General features: G+C 43.8%; 1 protein-coding gene across 3 annotated transcripts in view; it reads right to left on the bottom strand.

Annotated features, from left to right (window-relative positions):
- Positions 1–16082, bottom strand: part of CAB39 (calcium binding protein 39) — an 82191-nt gene extending 66109 nt beyond the window's left edge. For 2 of the 3 annotated variants that reach the window (XM_053597319.1, XM_053597317.1), the window contains exon 1: positions 15716–16082. The gene's annotated coding sequence lies outside the window, so the exon portion shown is untranslated. Of the gene's footprint in view, positions 1–14860; positions 14980–15715 lie in introns of all 3 variants that reach the window. The other variant, XM_053597318.1, reaches the window with a different exon arrangement.
- Between the last annotated feature and the right edge of the window lie 2508 nt (positions 16083–18590).

Genomic DNA, 18590 nt, shown 5'->3' with positions numbered 1-18590 from the left:
GAAGAGAAAAGGCCTGGAAGAGGCCTAGAACATTCTTGGAGCAAGTGACTGTGGCTCCGGTTGGTTAGATTGAAAGGCTCGGATTTTGGGGTGAGACCTTTGCCCTCGGGGGGCTTCCAGTTGAGGCAGGAACCAACCACTCCTCCCGCCAGGAGTCCGCGAGTGGGTGGGGGGAGGGGGCTCCAGGAAATTAGCACAAGGGGGGTCTGGGGGGAGGCCCCCGAAGCCGCCCACCCCAGCAGCCGGGGTTGAAGGCCGGGGGTGGGGGGCACCGTAGATAGATAATTCTAATAAAATGAACATAAGTAAAATAATCTTGTATAAATATCAAAAAGACTTTCAAGTCATAGGATGTCGGAAGCCATATAAGGTACAGCTTGGCCTTACTTCCTTTTTAAGTAAAAAACCAGTTTTACCTTTTCCCGGTAACTTTACCTGGCAACTAGCCAACCAATCACCTTATGCCCCATCTTACTTACTCTAGCCAATCCCCAGTTAACAACTCCTCTGAACCTCCCAACAAGACCCACCCACCTTCCCCGTAATGCTTATAAGGCACAAGTTTTTTCAATGAAGTTGGAGACTTGATCAGAAAACTGTCTTGTCTCCCTTTCTCGCGCCCCTTGTTTGTTTTTCTCCTTTAGGTGGTTCCTGCGGCCCCCCGTTGCTGTCCCGCGGGTCGGGACAATAGAAAATATTCCAACTTAAATTGTATGATTTAACAATTTCAGACCTTGAAAATGAATATAACTTAATTCTTTCAGATATCCATATCCTGCCTACAGCCTTAACCAAGATACTTAATAGAATCCTATTTGGTTCCGGGTGCGGTGGCTCATGCCTGTAATCATAGCACTTGGGGAGGCTGAGGTTGGAGGATTGCCTGAGCCCACAGGTTCAAGTCCAGCCTGAGCAAGTGCAAGACCCCATCTTTAAAAATAGCTGGACGTTGTTGCTGAGGCCTGTAGTCCCAGGAGCCCTGGAGCCTGAGGCAAGACAATCTCTTAAGCTCAAGACTTTGAGGTTGCTGTGAGCTATGATGCCACAACACTCTCTTGAGGGCAACAAAGTCAGACTGTCTCCCCCTTGCCAAAAAAAATCCTATTAGGAAAATAAAAATGTTAATAAATGGATGGTATCCTCTAGAATTCAACACTTAGCTAAGCACTCTGTTCAGCAATCAACATCAAGTTCAGTATGTATGATTCACAGATTTCACTTTTTCTTATATATACTTTAACTTTTCTAATCTTCACACATGGCTGCATTTTGTCACAACTCATCAAAGATCACTGACTGCAACACAGTAATATGAAAGTCCTCCCAGTGTCCCTTGTTATCAAACATGCTGACTAGGAGACTTGATGTCATCTGTTCCTATATCAGAAACTTCCTATGTTCTAGGATGATTCTACTTTCCAGTATGGTAAGTTACAAGTTCAAACACCACAACCATGATTTCAAATCTAGGGCTCCTTCCTGGGTATATACCTTCAAATTAATTATATAATTAGCTTCTCTTTCTCCATTATTCACCTGAAACTATGAGGACAAAATTTCATATTAAATAAGGTTATTATGTTAGAAATTATTCTTTTTACCTCATTCCATCCATTCACAGAAGTAGAGAATCTTTACTCTATTTTCACACTGAATTTGTATGTGTCAGTAATGCTGGCTGGAACCTCTTATTTCAGCAATTTCAGACATACTAAAGACAAATGGGCAACGTAAGAAACAAACTGAGAAAACTCAGATACCCTAGCTGATGACATAAATACATGAAGTAGCCACCTATATTTAAGATAATAGGGAATTTGAGTCTCCACCATTGTGAATCTCCTCTAAATGTCCCTCTTTTATGTCAGGACACCAAATTTAAACCCCCAATAACAACATAAAATATTGAGAATGGGAGAACTAAAACAACTTTAGAAATGGGGATAAAACAGGCAATTACATGGGCGGCGCCTGTGGCTCAGTCGGTAAGGCGCCGGCCCCATATACCGAGGGTGGCGGGTTCAAACCCGCCCCGGCCAAACTGCAACCAAAAAATAGCCGGGTGTTGTGGTGGACACCTGTAGTCCAGCTACTCAGGAGGCTGAGGCAGGAGAATCGCCTAGGCCCAGGAGTTGGAGGTTGCTGTGAGCCGTTTGAGGCCACGGCACTCTACCGAGGGCCATAAAGTGAGACTCTGTCTCTACAAAAGAAAAACAAACAAACAAAAAAAAAAAAACCAGGCAATTACAGCTTTTTTTAAAAAAAGAGGATAACTTCTTTTTTTTTCCAGTTAAAAATACACATTTGTTACATACCCTAAGCTACTTTGAGATATATTAACTTTTTAAAAAATATTTAACCCAAACTCTTTGATACAATGACTCTTTCAACATGAAGCTTTAGCTTGTCTTCAGAAGATATTTAGTCTCACCTATGAAAGGTATTAAAGAAGGAAAAAAATTTTTTAGCACAATTACAGCTTTTATCTTGTTTTAGTGAATTAAAACAGGAAGAAAGTTGGGGCAGCACCTGTGGCTCAGTCGGTAAGGTGCCGGCCCCATATACTGAGGGTGGCGGGTTCAAACCCAGCCCAGGCTGAACTGCAACAAAAAAATAGCCAGGTGTTGTGGCAGGCGCCTGTAGTCCCAGCTACTCGGGAGGCTGAGGCAAGAGAATCGCTTAAGCCCAGGAGCTGGAGGTTGCTGTGAGCTGTGTGATGCCATGGCACTCTACCAAGGGCCATAAAGTGAAACTCTGTCTCTACAAAAAAAATAAATAAATAAAACAGGAAGAAAACTAAGTTAATAACTGCTATAGGCTCGGCGCCTGTGGCTCAAGCGGGTAAGGCACCTGCCACATACACCTGACCTAGCGAGTTCGAATCTAGCCCGGGCCCGCCAAATAACAATGATGGCTGCAACCAAAAAAAAAATAGCTGGGCATTGTGGTGGGCACCTGTAGTCCCAGCTACTTGGGAGGCGAGGCAGGAGAATGGCTTGAGCCCAGGAGTTGGAGGTTGCTGTGAGATGTGATGCTACAGCACTCGACAGTTTGAGGCTCTGTCTCAAAAAAAAAAATAAAAAAAATAAATTACACTTGTAAAGATTACTCTAGCCATACCACTTGTACTTGGATGAGAGACTTGTTTGGGTACTATAAGGCTTAAAGAAAAACCTCTAAACTTAAGATAGTTAAAAAAGAATAGCTTTAAAACTATATGATAATATAAAGCTCAGCAACTATGAGTCCATTTGCAACTGTGAGGTAAAACAACTTTAAGTAGCTTCTTTTTTGCTATTTTAAAATTTACTATTTCACAGGCCTGATACTACAACAAATGATACATCAAACTACAGATGAAGAGTCTAGGTTCACTTGCAGGCTGCTTAAACACTCTCAAAGTCTTAAAATATTTCTGAAAGTACATATGGTACAGCAGAGAGTTTGAGAGCTTCAGTCATGGTAAAAGCTGAAATGACGGGCACTTTGAGCACGTCAGGCACACGTCTTACTGCAGCATCCTCACCACCACTTCACACACAGGTTCTACTCTTGCTATTTTACAATGGGAAAGCTGAGGAAGACTGGGTGTTAAAAACCCAGCCCACCAACACCCAATTAGGTTTTAAGTACAGAATTTATGGCCAGAACCCATCCTCTTAACTCTATACTGACCTTTAGTTTTCTCAGTTATAAAAGTTTCTATGATATATTCTCACTCTAACATACCACAAGTTATAAATTTGGGTAAATTGCCGTGTTTCTCAAAACACATGGTGAGGCCTAGGGCAGTGGTTCATGTATGTAATACAGCACTGTGTGATGCTGAGGAAGGAAGATTGCTTGAGGCCAACCTGAGCAAGAACAAGAGCCCTGTCTCTACAAAAAAAAAAAGAAAAATGAGCCAGGCATGGTGGTGTGTGCCTGTAGTCCCAGCTACTTGGGAAATTGAGAGAGGAGGATCACTTGAAACCAGGAGTTTGAGATTATAGTGAGCTATGATGACACCACTGCACTCTACCCCAGGCAATAGACTGAGACTCGAAAAAAAAAAAAAAAGTAAATTATTTTAGTATGTCATAAGAATTAAAAAATAGAATAAAAAGTTTAAAAATGCATCATACACAATATGATCTAAGTGTTGCTTCACGAGATTTCTTGTTTGGTTTTGAGAGAGTATGTGTAACATGTGTTGGGTAACTGATTAAAAATGTAATTTCTCTGGCTTGGTGTCCGTACCTCAGTTGCTAGGGCACTGGCCACATACACCAGGGCTGGCGGGTTCGAACCCAGCCCTGGGCGCCTGTAGTCCCAGCTACTTGGGAAGGCTGAGGCAACAGAACTGCTTAAGCCCAAGAGTTTGAGGTTGCTGTGAGCTGTAACGCCATAGCACTCTATCAAGAGCAACATCGTGAGACTCTGTCTCAAAAAAAAAAAAAAAGAGTAATTTCTCACTCTGGGTTGAAGTAAAAATAAAAAAACCTTGAAAAGCCACTAATCTACTCATTTGCTTTCTTAACAAAACTGAAAATTAATTATTCCAATCTTAGTTGAATCTGCTGAATCCTAATAGAAGATATTATCCCAATCAGAAAATGATCTGAATGATATATTAATAACTGTGCAAATAATAGGCTTTCCCAAACTGTGCTCCAATAGAACCTACCTTCAAGATGTCTGTGGGTATTTCCTGAGGGAGGGGGTAACCAAATAAATTTGGCAAATTGTATATTATATATCCTTCTTGGACAGTCACAATACACACTATTAAACACTCTGATAAGTTTCACACACACAAAAAAGTTAACAATCAATATCAAAACAAAAATCTGATTAACAATGTTTAACCCCGTGTTTTCCCAAGCTAAAACTTCATTCTGGACCCTCTCGCACTAACTACCATTAATTGCTAATGAGACTAGTATCCTGCAAAACACAATTTGGCAAATGCTGCTTTACATGAAACTTCTCTGGGAAAAGGAGAGCCTCATAAGCTTCAGCTATTATAAATTGTAGATCACTTTCAAAAAGCACAAACATAGCAGAGATTTTTAAAAAGTTGTATTTTAGTTAAGCATTTCATCTCAGAACTTTTATTATACTATCATATAGCTGTGTCATCTGATGTTTACAAAAACAATGTATGTGTAGGGCGGTACCCATAGCTCAGTGGTTAGGGCACCGGCCACATACACCAAGGCTGGTGGGTTCGAACCCAGCCCGGGCCAACTAAACAATAATAATTACAAAAAAAAAAAAAAATAGCCAGGCATTGTGGTGGGCGCCTGTAGACCCAGCTTCTTGGGAGGCTGAGGCAAGAGAATCACTAGGAGTTTGAGGTTGCTGTGAGCTGTGACACCACAGCATGTACCGAAGGTGACATAGTGAGACTCTGTCTCAAAAAAAAATAAATAAATAAATAAAATAAAATAAAAAAAATAAAATAAAAATAAAATAAAATAAAATAAAATAAAAAGCACCAGCTACATACACCAGAGCTGGTAGGTTCGAATCCAGCCCGGGCCTGCCAAACAACAATGACAACTACAACCAAAAAATAGCCGGGCGTTGTGGTGGGCACCTGTAGTCCCAGCTACTTGGGAGGCTGAGGCAGAAGAATCGCTTAAGCCCAGGAGTTGGAAGTTGCTGTGAGCTGTAATGTCACAGCACCCTATCCAGGATTTGGAGGTTGCTGTGAGCTATGATGTCACAGTACTCTACCCAGGGCGACAGCTTGAGGCTCTGTTTCAAAAAAAAAAAAAGAAAGAAAGAATGTATATATAATGCTCTGAAAACATAAGATGGGGAAAGGGGGAGAGGAGAGGTAAAAAAGGTAAACAAGACCCTCAATTAAAATAAATTACAATCGGGCAGCACCTGTGGCTCAAGGAGGAAGGCGCCGGTCCCATATGCCGGAGGTGGCGGGTTCAAACCCAGCCCCGGCCAAAAACCACAAAAAAAAATAAATCAATAAATAAATAAATTACAATCTAAAGAGACAAAACTTACGTACATAGGAAAAACTCACAACTCACACACAAAGGGTGAACAGAGGATAAATCCTTATAGCAAATGAAGAAACAGGAGCCAAAAGATGATCTTTGTGGGATCATGTTAGTGACCTGAGTTTCTGTCTCCTTGCTAGAGAATCTGGAAGTAAATGAACTAGCTGATAACATGCTATCAAAGCAGGAAAAAGTTGTTCACCCAGAATAAGAACTCCCTGAGGCCAGGCATTTAGAAAACTATCCAGCATTAATAGGCAATAAATAAATATTGAAAAATGGCTCATGGGCCAAATTAAATTAATACATATAATGGACATTTGAGAATTTATGAATGCTAATAAATGGTGAGTATCACCCTTATTTCTTTTTTTTTTTTTTAAATAGTATCTACTTTCTTTTTCTCTTTATTTTATTTATTTATTTGAAGTTTTGGCCGGGGCTGGGTTTGAACCAGCCACCTCTGGCATATGGGGCCAGCGCCCTACCCCTTTGAGCCACAGGCACCGCCCTCACCCTCATTTCTTATCAGTGATGGAACCTTGGGCTGGAAAGAACCCTGTGTTCTAAATCAGAATACCACCTTTAAATAGGTAGAAGATTAATACCAATTGCAGCCAAAACATTTTCTTTTTTTATTTTTTGAGACAGAGTTTTATTCTGTGACCCTGGGTAGAGTGATCTGACATCACAGCTCACAGCAACCTCAAACTCCTGGGTTCAAATGATTCTCTTGCCTCAGCCTCCTGAGTAGGTCAGACTACAGGTGACCACAATGCCCGGCTAATTTTTTCTATTTTTAGTAGAGATGGGGTCTTGCTCTTGCCCAGGCTGGTCTCAAACTTCTGAGCTAAAGTGATCCACCTACCTGGACCTCCCAGAGTGCTAGGATTACAGGTGTGAGCCACCACGCCCAGCCAAAACATGTTCTTTACATCCCCAAATTTGATAATACATTTTTGGTTCTGTTTTTTCCACTTCTTTGGTTAATATTTTTCCTTTTCTCCAAACACACAGTTCATAGAACTTCATAACACAGTTGGGACAATGAAGCTGCTGGTGAAGCTTGAGGATTTGTTAATCAATAACCTGACTTATTAAGCCTGTACTTCACAACCATATAACATTTAGTTCTTAACTACTTATTATAAGCACTAAAGGTAAAAAATTAGAAAATACACTTTTTGATGTTATTCACATTACCGTAAGCACAAAATTTCAGGACTGTGAAATAACACCCGGCATCTGACTAACTGGAAGAAAAAAAGTGTTAAAGTACAATCACATGCCATAAAGTTCTCATAAAGAAACAATGCCAGGGTGGCACCTGTGGCTCAGTTAGTAGGGCGCCAGCCCCTTTCACCGAGGGTGGCGGGTACGAACCCAGCCCCAGCCAAACTGCCACAAAAAATAGCCAGGTGTTGTGGTGAGTGCCTGTGGTCCCAGCTAGTCGGGAGACTGAGGCAGGAGAATCGCCTAGGCCTGAGAGCTGGAGGTTGCTGTGAGTTGTGACGCCACAGCAGTCTACCGAGGGTGACAAGAGTGAGACTCTTGTCTCTTAAAAAAAAAAAAAAAGAAAGAAAGAAACAGACTGCCAGACCATAAGCAAAAGAGGAGATGCCCTGTTCAGGAGAAAAAAGGCAAGTCATGGGAGGCGCCTGTGGCTCAGTTGGTAGGGCGCCGGCTCCATATACTGAGGGTGGCGGGTTCAAACCTGACCCCGGCTGAACTGCAACCAAAAAATAGCTGGGCGTTGTGGCGGGCGCCTGTAGTCCCAGCTACTCGGGAGGCTGAGGCAAGAGAATCACTTAAGCCCAGGAGTTGGAGGTTGCTGTGAGCTGTGTGATGCCACAGCACTCTACCGAGGGCCAGAAAGTGAGACTCTGTCTCTACCAAAAAAAAAAAAAAAAAAGAAAAAAGGCAAGTCAGAAGCCTACACATAGGATCACTGAGAATAAGAGCAAAAGAAACTTGAGAGGTTTTCAATCTGATACAGTAATGGGATGGCTGAAGCCCAAAAACATGGCATTCCTTCTCCAGAGTGACAATATGATTAGTCATTGAGTCAGGACCCAGCCCAGATCTTCCGATTTCCAGGCTTCTGCGTTTCCCTGTGTAATGCAGGCCCCCCATCTTCTGTACATGACTAACATGAAAATTAAATATTACCTACTGGCCTAACTATAAAACACTAATCAAATTAAAACACTATACAACTAATGCATTTAAGAATAAACCATCTCATTATGGATTATAATATGTGGTTACTGTTTGGAAAGCTATTAAAATCCTCATTCGGCTTTACTTATAAAATTCATTCTAGAAGACTAAATCAAAAATGTTCAGCAAGAAACCGAGACCTTCTGGAGGAAAATAAAACTATTTCATGATGGAGCCATACCTTATTACAGGAAGCACACATTTTGAAGTGAAGTGATGTGAAGTGAATCCTAGACAAGCCCTTTACTTTCTTTTCTTTCTTTTTTTTTTTTCTGAGACAAAGTCTTATTTTGTCACCCTCAGTAGAGCGCCGTGGCATCATAGTTCATAGCAACCTCAAACTCTTGGACTCAAGCGATTTTCTTGCCTCAGCCTCCTGTGTAGGTAGGCCTACAAGCACCTCCCACAACGCCAGGTTATTTTTTAGAGATGGGGTCTCGCACTTGCTCAGGCTGGCCTCGAATCTGCCTGATCAATCCACCCACCCAGGCCTCCCAGAGGGCTAGGACTACAGGCATGAACCACTGCTCCTGGCAGACCTTTCACTTTACTTTGGTTTCCCATCTGTGATGATGCTGGGGACAATACTATCTTCCTCAGAAGTTTCTCCAACATTTAATGGACCCAAATGATAATCTGTTCCCACAAGCTATTTTTATTTTTTCCTTGATTTTTTGTCTATTTCAACTTTTAATGTCATCTAATCCCCCCAAACCTGCCATTACATCACAAATATATGAATACAATCTTTAAAAGGTTATGTGTCAAAAAAAAGGTTATGTGTCAAAAGTATTTAATGTATATGTATATTTAATTTTTTTTGAGGCAGAGTCTCACTTTGTCACCCCCTGTGGAGTGCTATAGCGTCACAGCTCACAGCAACCTCAAACCTTGTGCTCAACTGATTCTCTTGCCTCAGCCTCCTGAGTAGCTGATACTACAGGCACCCGCCACAATGCCCGGCTACATTTAATATATTTTGATATAGTACTTGTGTTAGTAAAAACGTTCAAAGACAATACTGCATAAAGTATAAAACTTAATTTCATTCAAGCAAATTGGACAAAGAATCTCCAGGCTCTAGATACAGTCCTGTGGATAATAAAGCCATGCAATCCCAGGCAAGTGACTTCACTTCACAGAAAGCTCCACCTGTTACAGCTCAAAGTTAACCAAACATCGCTGTAGTTACAGTGGGCCTCAGTGTTCCCACCTGCAGAAAGAGCCATTCTACCGAAACTGTTTCTGAAGGTCTAAAGTTTCTTCCACCTGGAACAGTCTATCACCAGCATCACAAAACGTATTATGTCAGGGCCTTTGATAAGTGCCAGGCCCTGTTCTAAGCATGTTAGATGCAGAAACACATTTAAATCTTCCCATGACCTTTTCAGTATGGTCTATTACCATCCAGGAAATCCAAGCTAAATACAAGTTAAGGAATTTGCTTAGTTATAAAGCCTACATAGAAGGGGGTGGGATGGGGCTTCAAATCCAGGTGGTCTGGCTGTACTTGTGCTTTAACTACTAGATAATATTGCCTCTCCAAATTCTATAAATCTAAGAGTAGGCCTTAATTATAGACATATAAACAAAAATCTGTTCATGCTATTTCGTCCTTGTGCCTAAATACAGCTAATATATAATCAGTTATGGAGAGAACAGTGACTAACGTGTTAACAGTCCCTGTAAAAGAGCAAGCTACAGATTATATAAGGTCATAAAGTAGCAACTTAATTAAGAGCAAGCTAAAAAAGGATGCTTTGTTTCTCTGACAAACAAAAAAAAACCAAGTGTTGTGACAGCTTAACATTATCTTACTTCCTTGGTCTTCAACAATTTATCTGCTAGATAACGACCCCAAGTAATACTACTATATACATGAAAAACCATTTGCCACTCACTATTGGTTAGCTGAATTTTCTCAGTCTTTGTAACAATGCATGCGGAAACTCACATACATATACAAACATACGCACACAAACCTACAACTTAAAATACTACATTCTGAGTCTGAGTACCAAAATCTCAAGTTAGACACAATCTATTAAGGAGCATGCAAATAGGTACACAATCTATTAGGAATCATATAAATAGGTAGGTGCTGGGTGCAGTCAATAAAAATGACCAGGGCAGACTTTACCTCCCTCCTTTGGGGGCCATTTCACACCTGACTGACCTCTAGCAATTCTCCGCATGCCATTCTCCCTTCTCAAGCTGGCTTAACTAGCAACTACCATTCTGCCCTTTCTATTTCACAGTGGGACTAGCAAGCTCAGTGAGACAGAAATGGCACAAAAGAGGGCTGCGCACACATATATGTATATAACCACATACACGCCCAAACAAAAGCTGACGGCAAGAAGCTGTTAACCTTATTTCCTCAGCCACCAATCTATGTTCTGTTACCTAGTCCAGCAATAATTCTATTCATAATCCTTGGAAGGCCTGGGAAACTGCAACAGAAAACATTTATATTTTATTCTGTGCTGATCTACTCTACAAATGATGGTGGTGGAAATATTTGCCTCATTTTGCTCTCATCATATTCTTGATTGACAAAAAGTAGTGTGTTGGTCTAATTAACAGTCATTAAGAACTCTCACAAAGCTCAATTCCTTCTTTGATTAAACTAGGATACAATACCACTCCAATAAAAGCCAAAAGATGGACTGATGACTAAATCATTGTGCAATTTTAGGCTATTTGGCTTAATCTGCTTTCATACACATGTAAAGTCTTTATAACTAAATTAAAAAACAAAAGTCACAACCTAACTCAGAGATTTGCTGAAATCTGCTCATCTTTCCCACAACCTTTATCACTCAAAGTTTTGTTTGTAAAAAAGTTTTACCAACCACAGTTTGCCATTATCTATACTAATCCACCTATCATGTTTCCATTTCTGTAACACTTAAGGACATCCACAAAATCAAACTCCTAACCCAAAGGAACCATGGAAAAAAAAAATATTTTTTTTTTTTTGGCAGTTTTTGGCTGGGGCTGAGTTTGAACTCGCCACCTCCAGCATATGGGGCTGGCATCCTACTTCTTTGAACCACAGGCGCTGCCCAAGAAAATAGATTTTTAAAACAGAGCTCGAGGGTGGCGCCTGTGGCTCAGTGAGTAGGGCACCGGCCCCATGTACTGAGGGTGGCGGGTTCAAACCCAACCCCGGCCGAACTGCATCAAAAAAACAGCTGGGTGTTGTGGCGGGCGCCTGTAGTCCCAGCTGCCCGGGAGGCTGAGGCAGGAGAATCGCGGAAGCCCAAGAGCTGGAGGTTGCTGTGAGTCCTGTGACGTCATGGCACTCTATTGAGGGTAGACATTGTGAGACTCTGTCTCTACAAAAAAAAAAAAAAAAATAGAGCTCAAATAGAATCATCACCAGAAACGTAACCACAAGACACCACCTGAAAATGAAATTTTGTCTTACTACTAGATTCTATCTTTTTAGGGGTAAGGGACAGGTTTGTGTCTACATTTTTATGGCAAATGGCAAAACTGTGAGTGATCAGCAATCTCCTTGGGTGAAAGGGGGACTCTTAGAAATGAATGGCAGTAGGTACATAAATCTATAATCCCACAAAGGTTGATCAAAAGAAAAGCCTTTGGGGCAGCGCCTGTGGCTCAGTCGGTAAGGCACCAGCCCCATATACCAAGGGTGGAGGGCCGGCCGAACTGCAACAAAAAAAAAATAGCATTGTGGCGGGTGCCTGTGGTCCCAGCTACTCGGGAGGCTGAAGCAAGAGAATCGCTTAAGCCCAGGAAGTTGGAGGTTGCTGTGAGCTGTGTGATGCCAAGGCACTCTACCGAGGGCCATAAAGTACAAAAAAAAAAAAAAAAAAAAAACCTTTCGTTAAATATTCCAAAGTACTAAAGATGCTATGTGGTATTTGCATATGTATATTTGCAAATATTTGCAATGTACAAATATTCAAATAAAACCCAATTATAAAACCAAACCCAAAGCCCATTATTTAAACTGGACTTTCTCAGCTATTTTTTTGAATAAACTTGATAAAAACTTAACATAGGCTAACTCAGCATCTTACTTTATATGCCATGAAACAAAGACCTTATTAGTACATCTTAGAATGTAAAGTGCAAGGAAAAAAAATGAATATAAGAATCTGCAGTCTAAAACGTTAATGAACTAAAGTGAGCTGCCTTGAAATTAAAAACAGCTCCCCCTAGGGCGGCGCCTATGGCTCAAAGGGGTAGGGTGCTGGCCTCATATGCTGGAGGTGGCGGGTTCAAGCCCAGCCCCGGCCAGAAACTGCAAAAAAATAAAAATAAATAAATAAAAAGGCTGTATGCCACTTAAAAAAAAAAAAAAAAAAGACAAAAACAGCTCCCCCTATGTTATAGTAGCAAATCATTTCATGACAAGTTCTACATGTGCTTACATCCAGCCTGAATCTTTGTGATGTCATGATCAATATGCAACCTATAAGGACAGTCTTAGTATAGAGACTAGATTTCAGGAGAGAAGTGGGAGCTGGGAAGAGGTGCTGCATCAGTGTATGAAAGATAGTAACTAGCTATGAAAGTAATCTTTTCAGGCTCAGCACCTGTGGCTCAGGCGCCAGTTACATACACCTGAGCTGGCAGGTTTGAATCCAGCCAGGGCCTGCCAAACAATAAGGGCTGCAACCAAAAAATAGCCCAGCATTGTGGCCAGCACCTGTAGTCCCAGCTACTTGGGAGGCAGAGGCAGAATTGCTTGAGCCCAGGAGTTGGAGGTTGCTGTGAGCTGTGATGCCAGGGCACTCTACCCAGGGCGACAGCTTAGGCTCTGTCTCAAAAAAAAAAAAAAAAAAAAAAGTCATCTTTTCAGAGTGCCCCTTTAAAAGTCCATGCACTGACATATCAGAGATCTGTGTACTCTCTTCCACACTTCATGACAATATGCATGTTGCCAATATTAAAAAAAAAAACTTTATTCACTAAAGAACAGGATCCAAGTTCTATAGAGAAATCAATAAATACACTTCAAACAAGAAGGCTTTATAAAAGTTCTGTCCATACAGTAGTTACGAAGCATGACTACTGCATTTCATCTGAGGTAAATAATGCAAATTTGTCAAGAAAAAAAAAAAACAATACATTTGAGAAGACTTCCCTTGTTTGGGTAAAATATTGTTTTGTTTTTTTTTTGTAGAGACAGAGTCTCACTTTATGGCCCTCGGTAGAGTGCCGTGGCCTCACACAGCTCACAGCAACCTCCAACTCCTGGGCTTAAGCGATTCTCTTGCCTCAGCCTCCCAAGCAGCTGGGACTACAGGCGCCCGCCACAACGCCCGGCTATTTTTTGGTTGCAGTTTGGCCGGGGCGGGTTTGAACCCGCAACCCTCGGTATATGGGGCCGGGGCCTTACCGACTGAGCCACAGGCGCCGCCCGGGTAAAATATTTTTATATGACAATATTTAATGTCAAGAGAAGCTTAATAAAAGATACGTGTGTATATAAACACAGCATATGTCATTACAAAAAGAAAAATACACAAAAAGACTGGGAAGTAAACATGCAAAAGTATTAACAGTAACTAAATCTAAGCAATAAGAGTACAGAAGATAATGCTTTAAAATTTTTGCAGTATTGGGCAGTGCCTGTGGCTCAAGGAGTAGGGTGCTGGTCCCATATGCCGGAGGTGGTGGGTTCAAACCCAGCCCCAGCCAAAAAAAAAAAAAAAAATTTTTTTTGCAGTATTTTGTGCATTTTACAAGGTTTTTTACAAAGATCATGTATTATTTCAATAAGCAGAAATTTTTAAAACTGAAAGAAGTTGGCATTCACTTATATACGCAAACAACAAAAAAGTGGCCATAAAACCAACATAGCTTCTAAGCTGCTTTCACAGATCATATGTTTAAACTTCAAATATGGCTAGTAATTTATTTGCCAATGCTTTGAAAAAAATTAACCAGTAAAGCTAAAAACTCACTTCTGGCTTTTCTATAAAGATTTTCATAACTAAAAACTAATAAAGAAAATTTTATCTTTCTATACAAAGGTCTATATCCAACTTTCTATATCAGAATATTAGTAACAATTTGAGTTTTTTAGTCATCAATTTACGTTATTTCACACAATTGCCCTCTCAAAGTAATTTAGGTTTAGCTCAGTAATTCCAGGCACCTAATAAACAGTGCTAGTTTTGATTCCAGGCACCTAATAAACAGTGCTAGTTTTGATGCATTTTAGTGACTGCACCAATATAAATGCCTTATGTGTACTGATAAGCTTATTTCATGTACAATTTCACCTCTTAAGAGCCTAATACACAATGAAGCTTTTTGCAAAAAGTACTTTGCTTTGCCTGGACATGGATTTACCTAAACATCCAGGAAGTTGTCAAAAACGATTGCAAATGCACTGCATTCAAGGTACAGAATGTCTACTTCTGACTGGGCCTCCTCTTTCTTTTCACAACAGCGACTTTAATATCACCAAGCCTACATTTCCGGGCTCATGAGTCACTGAGAAATGAGCTCTAGGTTTCCCTCATAATGCTACCCAAACAGCTTTTACACGGTATTCAAGGACCTGGCCCCCAAATACCTCTTCTACCCTCCATCATGGCCCTAGTCAACAAACTGAATTATCCACAATTTCTAGACTATGCTTTTTTTACCTTCGTCCTCTTGCTGTCCTCTCCACACACCGTCTGTTCTGCAACCTTCCTATCCCGAAACCCATCAGGCCTTCAAGACACTGCTCGGCACCGCCTCGCCCAGGAAGCCTTCCAGATTTCTGCTAGGCAGAAATGATCGGTTGGTCCGGTCTTCCCGTGCCTTTCTAGCACTCAGTTGTTCTTTTACAGGACTTATCTCCTCCTTCCTGGTATCATGGTTATTTGTGTACTCGTCTTATCTCCCACACCACAGCGTAAGCTCCTCGGGAGAGAAGACCGCGGGGCCCAGTTCCCTCCGGCGCGGTCCCACTACGGCGCCTGCACGCAGTCAGCGTTCAGGCTAGTTCAACCGAACTCAGGAACGTTTCCGACCGCATAATTCCTAACCAGAAATCAGTTAGGCATTTCCCTGAAATGATCATAAAGATGCTACCTGCCACTTGGTAACAGGAAGTTTACCAAGGGCTGGGAGCGAGGTGCGTTGGGCCTCGAGTGCAATAGGATTGACAGTTGGCCCGGCTCGCACCTTCCTGCCCTCCTGACTCTGGCCGGAGAAGCCCCACGCCGCCAGCCCCGCCAGGGAACCATGGAAAGGGTGGCAAGAGAGCCCCGGTCGGCAGGCCTCGGAGCGCCCTGCGCCAGCAAAAGCAAGAAGGGAAGCTCAGTGGGGGCCCGAGCCTGGTGGAGGAGGAGGCCCGGCCCGCCTGCTCCCGCCGACTCTGCGACTGAGCTAGCTAGAGCTGCCGCCACCCGAGAAAATGGAGGCAGCCCCGGGGCTGGTGACTGGCTCAGCGGAGCAGGCGGAAGCCAAGCGGGCGGCCGTGAAGCGAGCAGGGCCGGCCCGGGGTCACTCACAGGGCTGGGCCGGCCGGGTCCCTCTCCGCGTCGTCGCCGTCCCCGTCCTCGGCCGCTGCCGCCTCGGGCTGTTCGTTCGGTCCCTGCGGCGCGGCTCGGGCGCTTGGCCCCTCCGTTGTCTTCCGTCCGCTCCTACTCCCGGCGACGGGTTCCCGCAGCGGCGGCGGTTACGCGGACGGACGGCGGCCCAGGGCCTCCGGCGACCGGCCGCCTAGCTGCTGTGCTTGCTCAGGTTGCGGCTGCTGCTGCGGGGCCTGGCGCCGCTTTCGCCTTCACCCTCGCCCTCGCCCCGGCTCCGGAAGGCTCTCTATCTTCCAGGCCGCGCCGCTCCCCGATCCCAGCGCCCCGCTCCCGTCCCGAGCCCGGCTTTGACGTGCGCACTGCGCAGCCGCCGAATGAGCGACGGCGGCCGGCGGCTCAACGCCCCCTTCGTCCTCGGGCGCCCCCTGGCGGCTGGGAGGACTGAAGGCGCCGGGAGTCCGCGCCAGGCGGGCGGGGCGGGGTGGCTGAGGAAAGCAGATTCCATCACCAGAGTTCCTATTCTTTTTTTTTTGTAGAGACAGAGTCTCACTTTATGGCCCTCGGTAGAGTGCTGTGGCCTCACACAGCTCACAGCAACCTCCAACTCCTGGGCCTAAGCGATTCTCTTGCCTCAGCCTCCCGAGCAGCTGAGACTACAGGCGCCCGCCACAACACCCGGCTATTTTTTTGTTGCAGTTTGGCCGGGGCTGGGTTTGAACCCACCACCCTCGGCATATGGGGCCGGCGCCTTACCGACTGAGCCACAGGTGCCGCCCGACTTCCTATTCTTTTATCAGCCACTTTGCATGTTGGTTCTCAGTCCCTTCTCCCGGAGCCAGAGCACTTTCCCGAAGGAGTCTCATCCCCATTTTCAACGACCATTTTCATAAATGTTAACAAGCTTTATTTCTGCGAAAGGCCACGAGTCGACTTAGTGCATGCTGCTTGTTTTATACTTGGGAGGAGCAGATCATCACTTCATTTTAGCATCTCCTGAAAGAGCATAGCGGGTGACAGAATGTTCCAGATTAATAGGAATGTACTGCTTGGATTTAAATCCCAGCACCACCATTCAGTATCCAGGAGGCATGTCACATCTCTGTGCCTGGTTGTCCTCACAAAGTAAAAAAATAAAGTACAATAATACTGTAGTACTTGCCACAGGCTGATGACGATGAGCGCAATAATGCTTTACAAAGCTCTGACTGCAGAGTCTGGCACATAAAAATGCTGTATATGTGTATTTTTCTTTCTTTGTTTTTTTTTTTTTCATATAACTGAATAAGTATATTTGAGTATCCAGGCCCTATTCTAGGCCGTAGGGCAGTGAACTGAACAGTCCGTTTTCCTGAGACAAACAGTAAACAAATAAACCAACCAAATAATACTGAACGACTTCTAGTGCTATGGAGAAAAACAACACTGGGTAAGGAGAGGACAGAGTGCTAGGTGTTATTTACAGTGCCCTGCAAGGAGTAGCCCCCTGGAGAAAGTGAGGGCCTGTGAGCTTTGTGTATGGAAGGCAGAGGGAACAGCAGTACCAAGCCCCTGAGGCAGCAGTGTGCTGGATCGGAGCGCAAAGAGTGGGAGAGGAGCGGGCGGCGCCTGTGGCTCAGCGGGTAGGGCGCCGGTCCCATATGCCGGAGGTGGCGGGTTCAAACCCAGCCCCGGCCAAATTAAAAAAAAAAAAAAAAGAGTGGGAGAGGAGGAGAGAGTGGGGCCCTGCAGACTTGACAGTTTTCTCTTGAAATGAGATGAGAAGCAATTTGCAAGTTTTGAGCAGAGAAGGGATATAGGCTGACATTTGAAAAGGATCCCAGCAGCTGTGGTGTAAAGACCAGACTGCAGGGCCAGAGCTTCAGCATCAAAATCAGTCATAAAGCTGTTGAAGTAATTCAGTCAAGAGAAGTTGGGGGGCGGTGCCTGTGGCTCAAGGAGTAGGGCGCAGGTCCCATATGCCAGAGGTGGTGGGTTCAAATCCAGCCCCGGCCAAAAAAAAAAGAGAAGTTGGGGCCTCCGCGCCTGTAGCTCAGTGGTGAGGGCGCCAGCCACATACACCGGAGCGGGTGGGTTGGAACCCAGCCCAGGCCTGCGGAACAACAGGGAACAACAACAACAACTAGCGGGCTTTGTGGAGGGCGCCTGTAGTCCCAGTTACTTGGGAGGCTGCGGCAAGAGAAGGCAACCCCCCAAGAGTTGGAGGTTGCTGTGAGCTGTGCTGCCACAGCACTCTACCGAGGGCAACATAATGAGACTCTTGTCAAAAAAAAAAGGAAAAGAAAAAGAAGTGTGGGGCTGGGCGAGGTGGCTCACTCTAGGAGGCGAGGGGGTGGCTCTCTTGAGCTCATGAGTTAGAGACCAGCCTGAGCAAGAGTCAGACCCTGTCTCTACTAAAAATGAAAAACTGAGGCAAGAGGATCGCTTGAGCCCAAGAATTTGAGGTTGCTGTCAGCTATGATGCCACTGCATTCTACCCAGGGCAACAAAGTGAGACTTTGTCTCCAAAAAAAAAAAAAAAAAAAGTTCAAGAAACAAGAAACCAGCAAAGGATTCTGATGTGGAGGAACCAATGTGGCAGGAAGGGACACAAGAGAACCATCTGCTGGAAGACAAGGGACACTTCTGAGGGGAAAGCATGAGTTCTTGTTGCCAAATGTGGCTAATAGTTTATTTATTTGCAGTTTTTGGCCAGGGCTGGGTTTGAACCCGCCACCTCCAGCATATGGGGCCAGTGGCTCAACCTACTCTGTTGAGCCACAGACGCTGCCAGCTAATAGTTTTAAGTAAGGATAGGATTGGTGATTGGCCATTGGCCTTTGTAAAAGCTGTTTCAGTGCAGAGGTAGGTGGAAAAG

Source organism: Nycticebus coucang, chromosome 7 (genome assembly GCF_027406575.1).
Source record: "Nycticebus coucang isolate mNycCou1 chromosome 7, mNycCou1.pri, whole genome shotgun sequence".
In the NCBI taxonomy this organism is placed as follows: Eukaryota; Metazoa; Chordata; class Mammalia; order Primates; family Lorisidae; genus Nycticebus; species Nycticebus coucang.
The sequence above is the reverse complement of the archived record's forward strand: the minus strand, read 5'-3'. Positions and strand labels throughout refer to the sequence as shown.